The sequence below is a fragment of the Lepisma saccharinum genome, chromosome 8 (assembly GCF_977018435.1).
Source record: "Lepisma saccharinum chromosome 8, izLepSacc3.1, whole genome shotgun sequence".
Classification (NCBI taxonomy): domain Eukaryota; kingdom Metazoa; phylum Arthropoda; class Insecta; order Zygentoma; family Lepismatidae; genus Lepisma; species Lepisma saccharinum.
Window position 1 is genome coordinate 86,057,823 of NC_139236.1, and position 18,586 is coordinate 86,076,408.

The 18,586-nt window shown below is 39.5% G+C and overlaps 1 protein-coding gene across 1 annotated transcript in view; it reads right to left on the reverse strand.

The window, feature by feature from the left end:
- LOC145991257 (trophoblast glycoprotein-like) overlaps nt 1-18,586 on the reverse strand; it is a 53,799-nt gene that overhangs the window by 6,568 nt on the left and 28,645 nt on the right. The gene's annotated exons all lie outside the window — the stretch shown is intronic.

The following is an 18,586-nucleotide window of genomic DNA, read 5'->3' on the forward strand; positions in this document are numbered from 1 at the left end:
AAAGCCGCCCGGCTCAGCACCCCCCCCCCCCTTTCCAAACCGATTCTAAAGGCATATGAGGTGGTGTTTCATTTCAACTCCATCGCCGCGATCACACACAGGTAGGTAGCATAGGCGTAGCTATACCTGCCGCAAAATTAGTTTGGTATTGAGAGCTGAAGGAACACGCGTCACGGTGTTGCCATATCATGCGGTACAGTACGCACTGCAGCCGTCTGACGCTGTGTCGAGGAAAACGTGTTATGAAAAGGAACAACAATGATGAAATGTGTTATTGTTTTTCGAGGAAAATGGAATAACAATGATGACAACAATGATGAATGTGTTATTGTTTTTTCTATTCATTTCCATCTCCCTTACAACATGAAAGAATTAATGAAATGAGCATTGTTTACAGGTTACCTTTTCAATCCATCCTGTATATACACTTTCAATAATCATTTCTTTCCGAAGTCGCCGTTAAAGTTAAAGTCTGCCCGTCTTTCAATTATACCGCAACTGAAGTACACAAAGGCCAGTTGGTGGGGCGTCTGACTTTCACGCGTGAGACCCGCGGTGGTTTGTGGAACTTTTTCAAATATCCCGAGCGGCTCCAGGGTCGACTCAGCCCAAGTGAGTACTTGGGGCAAACCTGTGGTAAAGGCGGTTGGTGAACCACATCACCGCATCACCTCCATAATATGGCCTAGGTCGAGGGCGAGAATGTGTGGAGCTCTACCTCCACATCTCCATATGCCTTCATACTTTATTTTGGGTCCATTATTTTTTTTGTATGAGAATCCCAGATATTTTATGACTGTCCTTAAAGATGTTTCCCCACCTTGAAAAAATGCCGAATCTTTCAACGAAACGCGCAGTTTCCCAACAGTGGGATGATCTTTCCTCCTATAATAAGAGTAAATATGGCGAGAATAGCATCTTGCTGAAAAGTATCTAAATTTGTCACGCGTTTACTGATATTCCTCTTCTTTCCTGGAGTTTCCAGTTTGGAAGCCTCGCATTTTTTTTATTTATTTCTACCACATTATATTTTTCTTTCCCTATGGTTGTTCTTAGACACGTCAGCAGCAGCAGCAGTCCTGTCCATAACTTTATTTACAGAAATGATTGGACCCCATTGTTTTTCTCTTGCTCAAAATATTTGCGCTCAGAACAAACCATCTCCCGCGTTTGGCCTTTGAAAAGAATTCATCGAGTATTGCCTCCTGTGCTTGAGATTCTTGACACAAGCACACGACACGCTCAAGCAGAACACAGAAAATTATGTACAAAAAATAACACACTAAAACAACACGCTATATACAACAAGAATACTCTAAATTCAATAAACACTAAACAAACGGACTGGTTAAAATATCACAGTAACGCAACAAACAAACAAACACGTCCTCTCCCAACAACATGAAATCTGATCGCAGGAAGAATCGTCCGATAAGCGGCAACACCGAGAAAAACGTTTTCTGTTGCTAGGTAACCAGGGCCTGGGTGAAGCACTGGGAAGATTTTGATTGGCTCGCATGCCAGCAACCCACCCTCCCGCAGTGACGTAGACCCGATTTCAACACGTGGTTCGCAAGTGTCAATACCAAACTAATTTTGCGGCAGGTATAGAACTTTATATTTGGGTGTGCACAAAGTAAAAAAATTAGGTCTTGTACCTTTTTAATAGCATATTTTGCAACACAATCACTTGGCTCTTTAACTGCACTGATGTTTGTAAAGGAATATAAATTCACTAAATTACAGTGTTGAAAATTTTTGAATATATGTAGTAGAAAAAAATCAAATTGCATAGAAATTACACACACACACACAAAATGTTCATAAATGTTACAAACAAATACATCAAAATACACGTCATCTATAACAAGAGACACGTCTGTCAAAAGGTACAATGTTCTTAAACTCATCAATAACTTCATTTACATCAATAGACTAAGCTTTTTCCTGTTCCACAAATAGCAAGAGCAGGGCTTCCAATCTATCCTGCTTCTGAGTTGCTCTTAATTTAGTTTTAACTTGGGTAAGCTTGGAGAAAGCTCTCTCACACGTGCAGCTTGTGACAGGTATAGATGAAAAGCGCTGCAGTACAGAGTAGAATGCAGTAAATATCTTCTTTCTCCAATGACATAAAAAAAATCGAAAATCTATAGACACCCGTTTCATCAGCGATAATGCACACGTTTGTACCAAGTAATGACATTTTCAACTTCTTACAAACTGCCGCTTATTTTCTCTCTCATTGAAATATCTGTCTTTAATTCTCTTTGATAAAGCAGCCCATTAGGGTGTGCCTAGGCACACCCAGCACACCCCGTAGCTACGCCTATGGTAGGTAGAAAAACTACATAATAACCATAATTAAAAATCACTAAGTCAATCAAACGAAACAATCTCCCAATTTTTGTGTGAAGATATAAAATTGTTAGTTAAAGTATAAAATTTTGTCTCCCCCAAATATTCCCATTACGCAGGCGCGTCATGAATACCCCCCTGTGGGCACCCCTGACGGAATTTGTTATTCAAAACAAATGTGAAGCAGCTCCTCTAACCCTCGGGTGGGGGGCTTGTCAGTTGACCTTCCCCTCAGGAATAAAAAAAAGACAGTCTTATATTTCGGATCTCCTTTTTATGTTCGTCCTTTCCTTACGTGTACAATATTTTATTTTCCTTCCTGGAACAATCTTTCTGAATTTAGCTGTTACTTTTATTCACTCAATCGATTATTCTTGCTTACTCCATCCGATCTTCGTTACTTTTTTTATGTTTTCAATATGTTTGGTTTATCTCTCTTTCTTTCTTCTCTCTCTCTCTCTCTCTCTCTCTCTCTCTCTCTCTCTCTCTCTCTCTCTCTCTCTCCATATACTTGATAATTTATATTAACATTTAATTTATTTAAGCAAATAATAATTTCTTAATGATTGCTAAAGCAAGAGGCAGTCCAGGATGGTTATCAGTGATTGTTGAATTCCTGGGTGTTCTAAAATATACTTCTTCCACATGCAATGGCGATTTTCGCGTTGAGAGTAATGACATTGTTTCATGTAATAATTATAATTAATAATTATGAACTCGCTCGTTCATTCAGGTGAACATTTCCAAAATCCAAATATCTGGCTCAAGAAAAATATGAAAGGAAAGTAACTGTGAAAGTTATTTAATTTTAATTAACTATTACAGCTACCGTTACTCGAAAAAGTAACTTTTACTTGTGACTGCGTTACAAGTAACTTGCTACTTCCACATACACACTAGCTGATAAAATCAACGCAGCGTGTGAGAAAGTACACCAAGTAGTAAGGTGCGTCAATGCGTAGTGTTAACCATTACTCCATTAGCTGGAGACAAGAAGGATGCATTCCTTCAATAAATTACATGTAACAAATTCAGATGTGACGATGTGAATGCAATGCAAGTTGTGCACGAAACGGACTTGGGACTTGATCGCTTAATCATTTCAAATAGTTAACGCAGCCACTGACAGATGGCACAGCTATCTTCTTTAGCGAAAGTCTGCCATCTGCATGTGTGTTCGAGAAGTACGTCTGCTCTAACGAGTAGATAGTAGGGATGGCCAGATCCGGATCCTAGCGGATCCGAAATTCGGATCCGGTTGGTTCCGGATCCTAAGGATCCGGATCCAAAAATTTTTCGGATCCGGATCCAGAACTTTCGGATCCGGATCCAGAATTTTCGGATCCGGATCCAAAACTTTGGGATCCGGTATTTTCGGATCCGGATCCGTTTTGCCATCCCACATGCGCTTCTTTGGAAAGTAAGAATGTGCTTATACCATATTGTTACCTGCTAATACACACATATATGTAATATACGTACACATATATATATGGTGTGTGTGCGCGCGTGCGCGATTTGTAATTAATTAATACACTTACAAGGGAGGTCTAAGTCTCCCCCTCCGATTTCCATGAAACTTGGCAGGTGTGTAGAGCACCCCCCCTCAAATGTCAAGATGAGGAGAAATTGAACTGGGGATCTGACCCCGAAACCACGTAAATATCGCATAGAAAGAAACAGGCTGCATAGGGCCTCTCTTTACTCCTGTCAAATTTCATGGGAATCGGAGGGGGACACAGGAGTCAGATGTTCCCCACGTCAATTTGTCCTCATCTTGACATTTGAGGCGGGTTTTGCCCCCTAAAACAGTTTCTTAGCCGAAACAAAAAAACACGTATTTCTTCCTTTGGGCCCCTCTGTACACCTGCGAAGTTTCATGAAAATCGGAGGGGGACACAGGGGTCAGATTCCCACTTCAATTTGTCCTCATCTTGACATTTGAGGGGATTTTGCCCCCTAAAACAGTTTTTAGCTGAAACAAAAAAACACGTATTTCTTCCTTTGGGCCCGTTTATACACACACCTAGCAAGTTTCATGGAAATCGGAGGGGGACAAAGGGGTCAGATCCCCACTTCAATTTGTCCTCATCGTGACAATTGAGTGGGTTTTGCCCTGTAAGACCGTTTTTTAGCTGAAACAAAAAAAAACACGTATTTCTTCCTTTGGGCCTCACTATATAGCTGCCAAGTTTCATGGAAATCGGAGGGGGACACATAGGTCAAATGCCCACTTAAATTTGTCCTCATATTGACATTTGAGAGGGGGTTGCCCCCTAAAACCGTTTTTTAGCTGAAACAAAAAAAAACACGTATTTCTTCCTTTGGGCCTGTTTATACACACACCTAGCAAGTTTCATGGAAATCGGAGGGGGACACAGGGGTCAGATCCCCACTTCAATTTGTCCTCATCGTGACAATTGAGTGGGTTTTGCCCTGTAAGACTGTTTTTTAGCTGAAACAAAAAAAACACGTATTTCTTCCTTTGGGCCCCACTATATAGCTGCCAAGTATCATGGAAATCGGAGGGGGACACAGGGGTCAGATCCTCATTTCAATTTGTCCTCATCTTGACATTTGAGGGGGTTTTGCCCCCTAAAACCGTTTTTTAGCTGAAACAAAAAAAACACGTATTTCTTCCATTGGGCCCCACTATACACCTGTCAAGTTTCATGGAAATCGGAGGGACACAGGGTTCAGATCCTCACTTCAATTTGTCCTCATCTTGACATTTGAGGGTATTTTAACCCAAAAACATTTTTTTAGCTGAAACAAAAAAAACACGTATTTCTTCCTTGGGCCCCACTATACGCCTGCCAAGTTTCATGGCATCGGAGGGGGACACTTAGATAATCTCCCTTGTTAGTCTTACACTCTGTAATTATATAACACTGCATATATTATAATGTTTTATTTTAATTTGTAAAACTGTAACTGTAGAACAATTGTATAATTTTTGTATAACATTTCTATCTTGTTAAATATGTTAAAGGTTTCATCCTGGAATGGAATGTCTCCCATGTATGTGTTTCCATTTCCAATACATTCGAATGAATACATATTCGTTTCAATGTCATTTACAAAATCACCTCTTACATTTTATGTTAAACAAGTAAGATTATTTTTGTGCACGAGTGTGTTAGCCGATGCGTAGCAAAGTATTTTAGGAGCAACACTTGAAAAAAATTCTTGTAGGACTAACTAATGAAAAATTTCTTTCTAATCGAAGATCATGATACCTTGTAAGGTGTGGTAATATTATTGTATAATGGGATTGAGATAGTTCCGGATCCGGATTTTCGGATTCGGATCCGGATCCAGATCCGAAACTTTCAGACCCGGAACCGGATCCGAATATTTCGGATCCGGATCTAGATCCGAAACTTTTGGATCCGGATCCGGATCTGAATGGATCCGGATTTTTCGGATCCGGATCCGTTTGGCCATCCATAGGAAGGCTGTGGAGATGGAAAGCAGTTTTTCAAAATCCACGAACCCCCCACCCCTCCGCATCCCGGTTAGATCTTTTGACCACCCACCGCCACTGTCGCGAAAGGATTTAGAATTTTTCGGTGTCCGAAATGGAGCATTACAATAAAAAAAAATAAGCGGTAACATAATTATGATAATAATAACATTCATAGGAAACTAAAGGATTCCATTAGATTCAGTAGTTGTCAACTAATTTAAACCAAATTTTATATTTGTCAACACACCTAGAGATGATCGAACTAATACTTTGTATGATTACGTCTTAATTAATTTATTAATATTAAAATTTAAGGGTACATATTAATTACCGTATAAAGTTTCTAAAAAAATTAAGAAAGGTATTTACAAATAAAGTTGTTGGGATTGGGACATTGACTTTTAGAAAACGAATTCACCGGTCCCCTGACTCACATACGTTGAGAACCACTGGTGTAGAGTCCTGCATGGGACCTACTTTCGCTCGCTCATAATAACTCGAATCCCCCACTTTTTCAACTCACCTACAATCGAACATTCTTTTAATGCGACAATAATCGTAGAAATGTATACAGTAAAACCTCGTAAATCCGGACCCTGATAAGCCGGACTTCGCTTAATCCGGACAGGCAAATGGAAAAAAAAGCAGAATGCAAGGTTTTAAACGCGGCTAGAATACAACAAGAGAACTTCCCAAAGAAAAAGCAGTCAACCACTGATGAAATTCTGTTTCCCGCAGACTTTGTACTGCACTGTATAGTGTATTTAGGCCTATGCCCTTTGAATACACCATAATAAACGTGTTTTGTTGCTATAAACGGAGTTTTAATGCACTTTCTACTGTTCTTTTAGGTTATTTTAGTTAATCCGGACTTTTGTTAAACCAGTCAACTTATCCTCCCATTAGTCCGGATTAACGAGGTTTTACTGTATATATATATATATATATACACATACATATATATATATATATATACACATACATATATATATATATATATATATAGTAGTGTAATTGGGTTGTTTCAAAATAACACTTAGTAGGTATTTGTAGGTATTTGTAGGTAATGCATTTGTAGCCTCTGTTTTTTACCAATCGAATATCAGTTTTTGACATATTTTGACAATTTTTCGTCGATGTTTTTGCGTTTAGTGATATTTCTTTTTTTTCCCACTCACACTTAGTAGGTATTTGTAGGTATTTGTAGGTAATGCATTTGTAGCCTCTGTTTTTTACCAATCGAATATCAGATTTTGGCATATTTTGACAATTTTTTTTGTCGATGTTTTAGCGTTTAGCGATGTACATGATGAATCCACAAACAGATTTTTCCTAAGTCTTACCGTTTCCAAGATAACACCACTTCCGGTCGCCATTTTGGATTTCCGAGCATAGGTTCTATTCATATTTTACTTACATATAGGCGTACGTGATGAATCCACAAACAGATTTTTCCTAAGTCGTACCGTTTCCAAGATAACACCACTTCCGGTCGCCATTTTGGATTTCCGAGCATAGGTTCTATTCATATTTTACTTACATATAGGCGTACGTGATGAATCCGCAAACAGATTTTTCCTAAGTCTTATCGTTTCCAAGATAACACCACTTCCGGTCGCCATTTTGGATTTCCGAGCATAGGTTCTATTCATATTTTACTTACATATAGGTGTACATGATGAAACACCAAACAGATTTTTCCTAAGTCTTACCGTTTCCAAGATAACCCCACTTCCGGTCGCCATTTTGGATTTTTGAGCATAGGTTCTATTCATATTTTACTTACATATAGGTGTACATGATGAATCCGCAAACAGATTCTTGCTAAGTCTTACCGTTTCCAAGATAACACCACTTCCGGTCGCCATTTTGGATTTCCGAACATAGGTTCTATTCATATTTTTTCTAAAGTATAGGCGTACATGATGAATCCGCAAACAGATTTTTCTCAAGTCTTACTGTTTCCAAGATAACCCCACTTCCGGTCGCCATTTTCGATTTCCGAGCATAGGTTAGAATTCTGATTTCTTGACCAAACGACCACAAAAACCTCAAAAACTCACTTTCTCTCCACGTTCCGCGCCTCATTTATTACGCTCACGATGTTTCACGGCGCAGAAAAGCAGTGATGAGTGAAAGATGCACTCTCATCCTTCAAGGATGAATGCACCTTATCGTAATTTTCCAAGTCCCAGGGACCAAATGTTTATATATATCGTGATTTTTTGTAAACCTCTCTCGGGAAACGATGTGCCACACGCGCGCGCGCGTGCCTCTCATTATTTCTGTATTGTGACGCAAACAAACAAATAATAATAATTGTTTTTTGTTTTTTTTTGGATTCCTGGCCCCTATAACCTCGCCAGGGTGCGTGGTGCCCAACCAAAAAAAGTATAAGGTTCTAACGGCTGCGGTTAGATAACCACACCTCTGTAGAGTTTCACGTGTTTTTTTTTCTCAAAGGTCCTATGGGACACCTCTGTTTGTCAAAAATTCGAGATATTTGCAATTTAACGCAGGACTTGGAAAAAAATTTCGGAAAATTTTTGGTTCCATGACGACCTATGTTTATTTTGGTATGGGTGGACAGAGGACACCGAGACTCGACCGACGCACTAAACCCGACCTCTCTACGACTATTTGTTCAAAAGTTACTACGAGTGATCAAAGTTTTTGGGAGGGGGTGGGCTAACTTCTTACCCCTTGACCCCAGGACCACCAAAACTTGGTATACGTATTCTACACCTCCAAAATCGACAGGGGGCATCTAACGATGCCGTATGGGGGTGTTTTTCGATATATTTTTTCGATAACTCTTACCATTTTCGAGATATTTGCAATTTAAGATTTTTTTAACGCTGGACTTTTTTTCAAACATGAACACGTTAAAACTGAACTGTCTCGGATTTTTGAGTTTTGTATTCGCCCTGATAAAATTCTATATAAAATAACATACCTGAAAATTATATTCACAGTAGATTGATTTTTTTGAGTTTGTAATCACCTCAAGAAATTCTATATAAAATAACATACCTAAAAATTGTATTCACAGTAGATTGAATTCTTGAGTTTTTGTATTCGCACTCAAGAAATTCTATATAAATAACATACCTGAAATTCTATTCACAGTATAGATTGAATTTTTGAGTTTTGTAATCACTCCAAGAAATTCTATATAAAATAACATACCTGAAAATTGTATCGCTATATACTAGACTTTTTGATTTCTGTGATTTTGGAGAAAGCGCAATGGCATCCACCACCAGTTTCAATCGTAAAAATGATAAAACTGAATGTGTTACTTGTGGGAAGCTAATCTCAAGGAACAATTTATCGGTACACAGAGCAAGATGTAGCGAAACAGGTTCGAGAATTAATCGTTCGTTACCTTCTAAGTCTTGTGCTCTATGCGGAAAAATGATCAGCATTGCACATTTAAGTAAACACCTGAAAATTTGCAAACCATCGACCGGGCAAGCATCGAAAAGGAAAATCGATAATTCAGAAACGGAAGCTTCCACTTCCAAACTAAGTAAATTATCTAATGAACGCAAACCAATTAGATCTGCGTTCAACGACCAACTCCAGGATTTTTCAATTAAGTCAGAACCAGGCCGTGACATCCTTAGTTTCTTGGACGAAACGAAAACATCTGTACTAAATATTTTGAAAGATAAACTTGAAAACAACTCTATAAAAGTATACGTTGTTCTGTTTTCTGAATACGAGAAAGTCGATGGCACAACGAGTATTTTTTATCATCGTACAAAAAACCAGACACTTTATTTTGCTGACGTCGAAAATTTGAACAACTTCTATAATAAAGTTTCCAACGAGCTGGTTAAGAAACACGACGATTTCGAGGCTAAAGGGTCGGGATGGTCTCTGTGTGGAAGTCCTCACACGTTAACCGTTTACGTGAACCGATTCTCGCCTCTTCACGCTTCCAGCTACGTTCCTCTTCCACCGAACATTCAACACAAGAGGGCTGTGTTAAATATACAGAACAGCGATAACAAGTGTTTCCTTTGGTGTGTGTTGGCTGCACTGCATCCTGTTTATTGCAAAAATAATCCACAGTGGGTTGGACATTACAAACAATACGAGTCCGACTTTCAAAGTGTAATGTCTGGCATTGAATACCCGGTGACATTGTCGGATATAACAAAGTTCGAAAATCGTGCAGGAAAACGCATCGCTATTAATGTGTATTCCTTCACGTCAGATAAATATCTCGTGCATCCCGTCAGGATAAGCGATATCGACGATGACGATGCTTGTGTAATAAATCTTCTTCTTATTTCCAACGAGGATGTTCATCACTACACGCTAATTCGTTCACTATCACGCTTGGTCAGAAGTCAATCAACCAAGCATGCAAACAACATCGAAGTTTGCCCGAGATGCCTAACCACGTTCGACGATCGTGACCGACGTGATCATCAAAATCTTTATAGTCGTCAAATTGCTATCGAGAAACTTGCCGAACATAAAATTTATTGCGGTGACAACAGACCGGCTAGAATGTTGATGCCCGAAACGAACGAAGTCGAAGAATTCAAAATGCACAAAGCATTGTTGGAACATCCCGCAATCATCGTCGCAGATTTCGAGGCGTTCCTCAAACCACTCTCCTACTGCGATCCGGATCCTGAAATTTCCTCCACAACGCCGTACCAGCTTCATCAACCTAATAGTTTCGGCTATGTTGTTGTGCGACGTGATAAAATAAATGAAGCATATATATACCGCGGACCAAATGTAATCGAACACTTCCTGGAAAAAATGGTGGAGGAGGTTGAGGTAATTGGTAGCGTACTGCTTACATCAAAACCGATGGCACCTTTAACTGAAAATGAACTTCAAAATTACAATTCCACTGAGGTGTGTCCGGTATGTGATCAAAGTTTCACTGATGAGAACAAAAAAATATTCCACCACGATCATTTCAGCGGAAACTACATAGGTGGAATTTGCAACACGTGCAATCTTAAAATCCAGAAACCTAAATTCATCCCCATATTCTTTCACAACGGAAGCGGATATGATTTTCACCACCTGGTGAGACATCTTGGCTACGATCCGAAACGTATAGGTGTCTTGGCCGAGAATGAAGAACGCTACACTAGTCTCAGCAAGCAAGTGTCGATTCCGGGAACGAAAAATACAATCGAGATGCGCTTCCTGGATTCGTATAGATTTCTCTCTGCAAGTCTGGATGCTTTAGCGAACAAACTCACCGACGATCAATTTAAAATAACTAGAGCTAGTTTTCCCAACGTAGACATAGAACTCGTTAGACGTAAAGGGATTTATCCTTACGAATATGTTAGTGATGGTTCTAAATTTAACGACGACGCTCTTCCACTTCCAAGAGAATTTTACAGCAGACTCAGAGAGAAAGGAATCACGGACGAAGAATACCAACACGCGCAACTCATGTGGGAGAAATTAGAATGTAGGACACTCGGAGACTACCACGACGCATACTTAAAATTAGACGTGACGATACTCGCGGATGTTTTTCAAGCGTTCAGGAAAACGGCAACGAATATTTATAAATTAGATCCAGCGTATTTCTACAGCCTACCGGGATTAGCGTGGTCGGCAATGTTATTCCAGACAAAGGTCAAGCTGGAACTGATATCGGACGTTCACATGTTGCTATTCATCGAAAAAGGGATACGAGGTGGAATGGTGCAATGCGTACAGAGACATGCAAAAGCTAATAACGTACACATGAAAGAAGATTACGATTCAAATCGGGCATCGAATTACATCTTCTACGCCGACGTTAATAATCTCTACGGACATGCCATGGTTCAGAAACTTCCTTACGGGGGATTCGAATGGTTAGATCCCACTTCGATAGACATTATTCATTTCGACGATAGCGAGTGTGGTTTCTTCGCAGAGGTACATCTCCAATTCTCCGACCACATGCACGACACGTTTTCGGATTTGCCTCCGACTCCCGAAATCAAATGTCCACCCGACTCGGTTCAAGACAAGCTTTTGTTAACATTGGACCCTAAACAGAGATACGTCGTCCACTACAAGAATCTCCGGTTTTTGATTGGGAAGGGTGTTCAATAGTAAATGTTAGAAGAATACTAAAGTTTAAACATTCCACGTGGTTAAGATCTAACATAGAAACTAACACACAACATAGAACAGCTGCCACTTCCGATTTAGACAAGGACTTCTTTAAATTAATGAACAATGCGGTGTACGGAAAGACCATGGAGAATGTTAGAAAGCACGTAGACGTGAAATTAATTTCCGATAAGAATAAATGTCGGAAGTGGATAGCCGATCCTAGATTCAAGTCGAGAAAAATTTACAACGAGAATTTGGCACTTTTCAATCTAGATATAAAATTGATGAAATTCAGAAAACCAATTTACGTTGGCGCAACGGTTCTCGACTTGTCGAAACTTTACATGTTCGAATTTCATTACGACGTGATGAAACCCTTCTTCAATGATAAGATATCACTTTTGTACACGGACACCGACAGCTTTATTTACAGCATACAAACACCTAACCTATACGAAGACATAAAAAATCCTTCCATGCTTGATTATTTCGATACTTCTGCGTATCCTCAACCCAACAGATTTGGAATTCCATCTCGTAACAAAAAAGTCCTAGGTAAACTGAAAGATGAATGTAACGGTGATATTATTGTCGAGTTCGCGGGTTTGCGTTCGAAGATGTATGCCATGAGAACAGAGAGTAGCGTCACGAAGAAAGCAAAAGGTGTGGGCAAAAATACGGTGGAGAACAAACTCACCTTCCACGATTACATCGATTGCCTTTACTCACAATCGACGATACTAAGTATAGAACAAAGAATCCAAAGTGTAGACCACGTGATTACAACAAACAAAGTTAGGAAAGTAGCATTAGATCCGCATGACGATAAAAGATGTATTTTGTCTTGTGGAATCCACACGTTGCCTTGGGGACACTATCGTTTAGAAATTAGTAAAAATTGTAGGCAATGCAAATGAAAAAAAAATGAACTTAAATAACTATAACTAAAATAAAAAAACTTTAACTATCTCACATACACAATAAATAACTAGCAAGGACAATGAATCACTTTGGTTTCCGAAACGTTTCTCACAACGTTGCAACGTTTAGAAAGTCGTTGATTTTGTTTCTGTATTTTCCGTCGTTGGGTTTCCTCGTCGTGTCGATCGTCGCGAATCCGAAATCGTCACTGTTCCAGCAAGAAGAGCAGCGTTCCGAAAATTGATTGATCAACAGGCCGTTGAGTTTAGATAACATGGAAGGTAGAAATTCATGATCTGCCGTGCGGTGTACAGTCTCCATTGTTTGCTTTCGGAAACCAAAGTGATTCATTGTCCTTGCTAGTTATTTATTGTGTATGTGAGATAGTTAAAGTTTTTTTATTTTAGTTATAGTTATTTAAGTTCATTTTTTTTTCATTTGCATTGCCTACAATTTTTACTAATTTCTAAACGATAGTGTCCCCAAGGCAACGTGTGGATTCCACAAGACAAAATACATCTTTTATCGTCATGCGGATCTAATGCTACTTTCCTAACTTTGTTTGTTGTAATCACGTGGTCTACACTTTGGATTCTTTGTTCTATACTTAGTATCGTCGATTGTGAGTAAAGGCAATCGATGTAATCGTGGAAGGTGAGTTTGTTCTCCACCGTATTTTTGCCCACACCTTTTGCTTTCTTCGTGACGCTACTCTCTGTTCTCATGGCATACATCTTCGAACGCAAACCCGCGAACTCGACAATAATATCACCGTTACATTCATCTTTCAGTTTACCTAGGACTTTTTTGTTACGAGATGGAATTCCAAATCTGTTGGGTTGAGGATACGCAGAAGTATCGAAATAATCAAGCATGGAAGGATTTTTTATGTCTTCGTATAGGTTAGGTGTTTGTATGCTGTAAATAAAGCTGTCGGTGTCCGTGTACAAAAGTGATATCTTATCATTGAAGAAGGGTTTCATCACGTCGTAATGTAATTCGAACATGTAAAGTTTCGACAAGTCGAGAACCGTTGCGCCAACGTAAATTGGTTTTCTGAATTTCATCAATTTTATATCTAGATTGAAAAGTGCCAAATTCTCGTTGTAAATTTTTCTCGACTTGAATCTAGGATCGGCTATCCACTTCCGACATTTATTCTTATCGGAAATTAATTTCACGTCTACGTGCTTTCTAACATTCTCCATGGTCTTTCCGTACACCGCATTGTTCATTAATTTAAAGAAGTCCTTGTCTAAATCGGAAGTGGCAGCTGTTCTATGTTGTGTGTTAGTTTCTATGTAAGATCTTAACCACGTGGAATGTTTAAACTTTAGTATTCTTCTAACATTTACTATCTGAACACCCTTCCCAATCAAAAACCGGAGATTCTTGTAGTGGACGACGTATCTCTGTTTAGGGTCCAATGTTAACAAAAGCTTGTCTTGAACCGAGTCGGGTGGACATTTGATTTCGGGAGTCGGAGGCAAATCCGAAAACGTGTCGTGCATGTGGTCGGAGAATTGGAGATCTACCTCTGCGAAGAAACCACACTCGCTATCGTCGAAATGAATAATGTCTATCGAAGTGGGATCTAACCATTCGAATCCCCCGTAAGGAAGTTTCTGAACCATGGCATGTCCGTAGAGATTATTAACGTCGGCGTAGAAGATGTAATTCGATGCCCGATTTGAATCGTAATCTTCTTTCATGTGTACGTTATTAGCTTTTGCATGTCTCTGTACGCATTGCACCATTCCACCTCGTATCCCTTTTTCGATGAATAGCAACATGTGAACGTCCGATATCAGTTCCAGCTTGACCTTTGTCTGGAATAACATTGCCGACCACGCTAATCCCGGTAGGCTGTAGAAATACGCTGGATCTAATTTATAAATATTCGTTGCCGTTTTCCTGAACGCTTGAAAAACATCCGCGAGTATCGTCACGTCTAATTTTAAGTATGCGTCGTGGTAGTCTCCGAGTGTCCTACATTCTAATTTCTCCCACATGAGTTGCGCGTGTTGGTATTCTTCGTCCGTGATTCCTTTCTCTCTGAGTCTGCTGTAAAATTCTCTTGGAAGTGGAAGAGCGTCGTCGTTAAATTTAGAACCATCACTAACATATTCGTAAGGATAAATCCCTTTACGTCTAACGAGTTCTATGTCTACGTTGGGAAAACTAGCTCTAGTTATTTTAAATTGATCGTCGGTGAGTTTGTTCGCTAAAGCATCCAGACTTGCAGAGAGAAATCTATACGAATCCAGGAAGCGCATCTCGATTGTATTTTTCGTTCCCGGAATCGACACTTGCTTGCTGAGACTAGTGTAGCGTTCTTCATTCTCGGCCAAGACACCTATACGTTTCGGATCGTAGCCAAGATGTCTCACCAGGTGGTGAAAATCATATCCGCTTCCGTTGTGAAAGAATATGGGGATGAATTTAGGTTTCTGGATTTTAAGATTGCACGTGTTGCAAATTCCACCTATGTAGTTTCCGCTGAAATGATCGTGGTGGAATATTTTTTTGTTCTCATCAGTGAAACTTTGATCACATACCGGACACACCTCAGTGGAATTGTAATTTTGAAGTTCATTTTCAGTTAAAGGTGCCATCGGTTTTGATGTAAGCAGTACGCTACCAATTACCTCAACCTCCTCCACCATTTTTTCCAGGAAGTGTTCGATTACATTTGGTCCGCGGTATATATATGCTTCATTTATTTTATCACGTCGCACAACAACATAGCCGAAACTATTAGGTTGATGAAGCTGGTACGGCGTTGTGGAGGAAATTTCAGGATCCGGATCGCAGTAGGAGAGTGGTTTGAGGAACGCCTCGAAATCTGCGACGATGATTGCGGGATGTTCCAACAATGCTTTGTGCATTTTGAATTCTTCGACTTCGTTCGTTTCGGGCATCAACATTCTAGCCGGTCTGTTGTCACCGCAATAAATTTTATGTTCGGCAAGTTTCTCGATAGCAATTTGACGACTATAAAGATTTTGATGATCACGTCGGTCACGATCGTCGAACGTGGTTAGGCATCTCGGGCAAACTTCGATGTTGTTTGCATGCTTGGTTGATTGACTTCTGACCAAGCGTGATAGTGAACGAATTAGCGTGTAGTGATGAACATCCTCGTTGGAAATAAGAAGAAGATTTATTACACAAGCATCGTCATCGTCGATATCGCTTATCCTGACGGGATGCACGAGATATTTATCTGACGTGAAGGAATACACATTAATAGCGATGCGTTTTCCTGCACGATTTTCGAACTTTGTTATATCCGACAATGTCACCGGGTATTCAATGCCAGACATTACACTTTGAAAGTCGGACTCGTATTGTTTGTAATGTCCAACCCACTGTGGATTATTTTTGCAATAAACAGGATGCAGTGCAGCCAACACACACCAAAGGAAACACTTGTTATCGCTGTTCTGTATATTTAACACAGCCCTCTTGTGTTGAATGTTCGGTGGAAGAGGAACGTAGCTGGAAGCGTGAAGAGGCGAGAATCGGTTCACGTAAACGGTTAACGTGTGAGGACTTCCACACAGAGACCATCCCGACCCTTTAGCCTCGAAATCGTTGTGTTTCTTAACCAGCTCGTTGGAAACTTTATTATAGAAGTTGTTCACATTTTCGACGTCAGCAAAATAAAGTGTCTGGTTTTTTGTACGATGATAAAAAATACTCGTTGTGCCATCGACTTTCTCGTATTCAGAAAACAGAACAACGTATACTTTTATAGAGTTGTTTTCAAGTTTATCTTTCAAAATATTTAGTACAGATGTTTTCGTTTCGTCCAAGAAACTAAGGATGTCACGGCCTGGTTCTGACTTAATTGAAAAATCCTGGAGTTGGTCGTTGAACGCAGATCTAATTGGTTTGCGTTCATTAGATAATTTACTTAGTTTGGAAGTGGAAGCTTCCGTTTCTGAATTATCGATTTTCCTTTTCGATGCTTGCCCGGTCGATGGTTTGCAAATTTTCAGGTGTTTACTTAAATGTGCAATGCTGATCATTTTTCCGCATAGAGCACAAGACTTAGAAGGTAACGAACGATTAATTCTCGAACCTGTTTCGCTACATCTTGCTCTGTGTACCGATAAATTGTTCCTTGAGATTAGCTTCCCACAAGTAACACATTCAGTTTTATCATTTTTACGATTGAAACTGGTGGTGGATGCCATTGCGCTTTCTCCAAAATCACAGAAATCAAAAAGTCTAGTATATAGCGATACAATTTTCAGGTATGTTATTTTATATAGAATTTCTTGGAGTGATTACAAAACTCAAAAATTCAATCTATACTGTGAATAGAATTTCAGGTATGTTATTTATATAGAATTTCTTGAGTGCGAATACAAAAACTCAAGAATTCAATCTACTGTGAATACAATTTTTAGGTATGTTATTTTATATAGAATTTCTTGAGGTGATTACAAACTCAAAAAAATCAATCTACTGTGAATATAATTTTCAGGTATGTTATTTTATATAGAATTTTATCAGGGCGAATACAAAACTCAAAAATCCGAGACAGTTCAGTTTTAACGTGTTCATGTTTGAAAAAAAAAATGCAAAATACGCCTTGGAGATTTCAACCAATCGACTTTACTAGATTGGGGAAACTCTAACTATTGTTATTTGGAACCTTTAACCTTTTTTGGTGATGTAGAGTACGCGTAGAGAGGTTGGGTTTAGTGTGTCGGTCGAGTCTCGGTGTCCTCTGTCCTCCCATACCAAAATAAACATAGGTCGTCATGGAACAAAAAAAAAATGTACCGAAAATTATCTAAGTCCAGCGTTAAAAAAATCTTAAATTGCAAATATCTCGAAAATGGTAAGAGTTATCGAAAAAATATATCGAAAAACACCCCCATACGGCATCGTTAGATGCCCCCTGTCGATTTTGGAGGTGTAGAATACGTATACCAAGTTTTGGTGGTCCTGGGGTCAAGGGGTAAGAAGTTAGCCCACCCCCTCCCAAAAACTTTGATCACTCGTAGTAACTTTTGAACAAATGGTCGTAGAGAGGTCGGGTTTAGTGCATCGGTCGAGTCTCGGTGTCCTCTGTCCACCCATACCAAAATAAACATAGGTCGTCATGGAACCAAAAATTTTCCGAAATTTTTTTCCAAGTCCTGCGTTAAATTGCAAATATCTCGAATTTTTGACAAACAGAGGTGTCCCATAGGACCTTTGAGAAAAAAAAACACGTGAAACTCTACAGAGGTGTGGTTATCTAACCGCAGCCGTTAGAACCTTATACTTTTTTTGGTTGGGCACCACGCACCCTGGCGAGGTTATAGGGGCCAGGAATCCAAAAAAAAAAAAAAAAAAAACAATTATTATTATTTGTTTGTTTGCGTCACAATACAGAAATAATGAGAGGCACGCGCGCGCGCGTGTGGCACATCGTTTCCCGAGAGAGGTTTACAAAAAATCACGATATATATAAACATTTGGTCCCCGGGACTTGGAAAATTACGATAAGGTGCATTCATCCTTGAAGGATGAGAGTGCATCTTTCACTCATCACTGCTTTTCTGCGCCGTGAAACATCGTGAGCGTAATAAATGAGGCGCGGAACGTGGAGAGAGAGTGAGTTTTTGAGGTTTTTGTGGTCGTTTGGTCAAGAAATCAGAATTGTCATGGGAGTCACATTTATGATCTACTAACCTATGCTCGGAAATCGAAAATGGCGACCGGAAGTGGTGTTATCTTGGA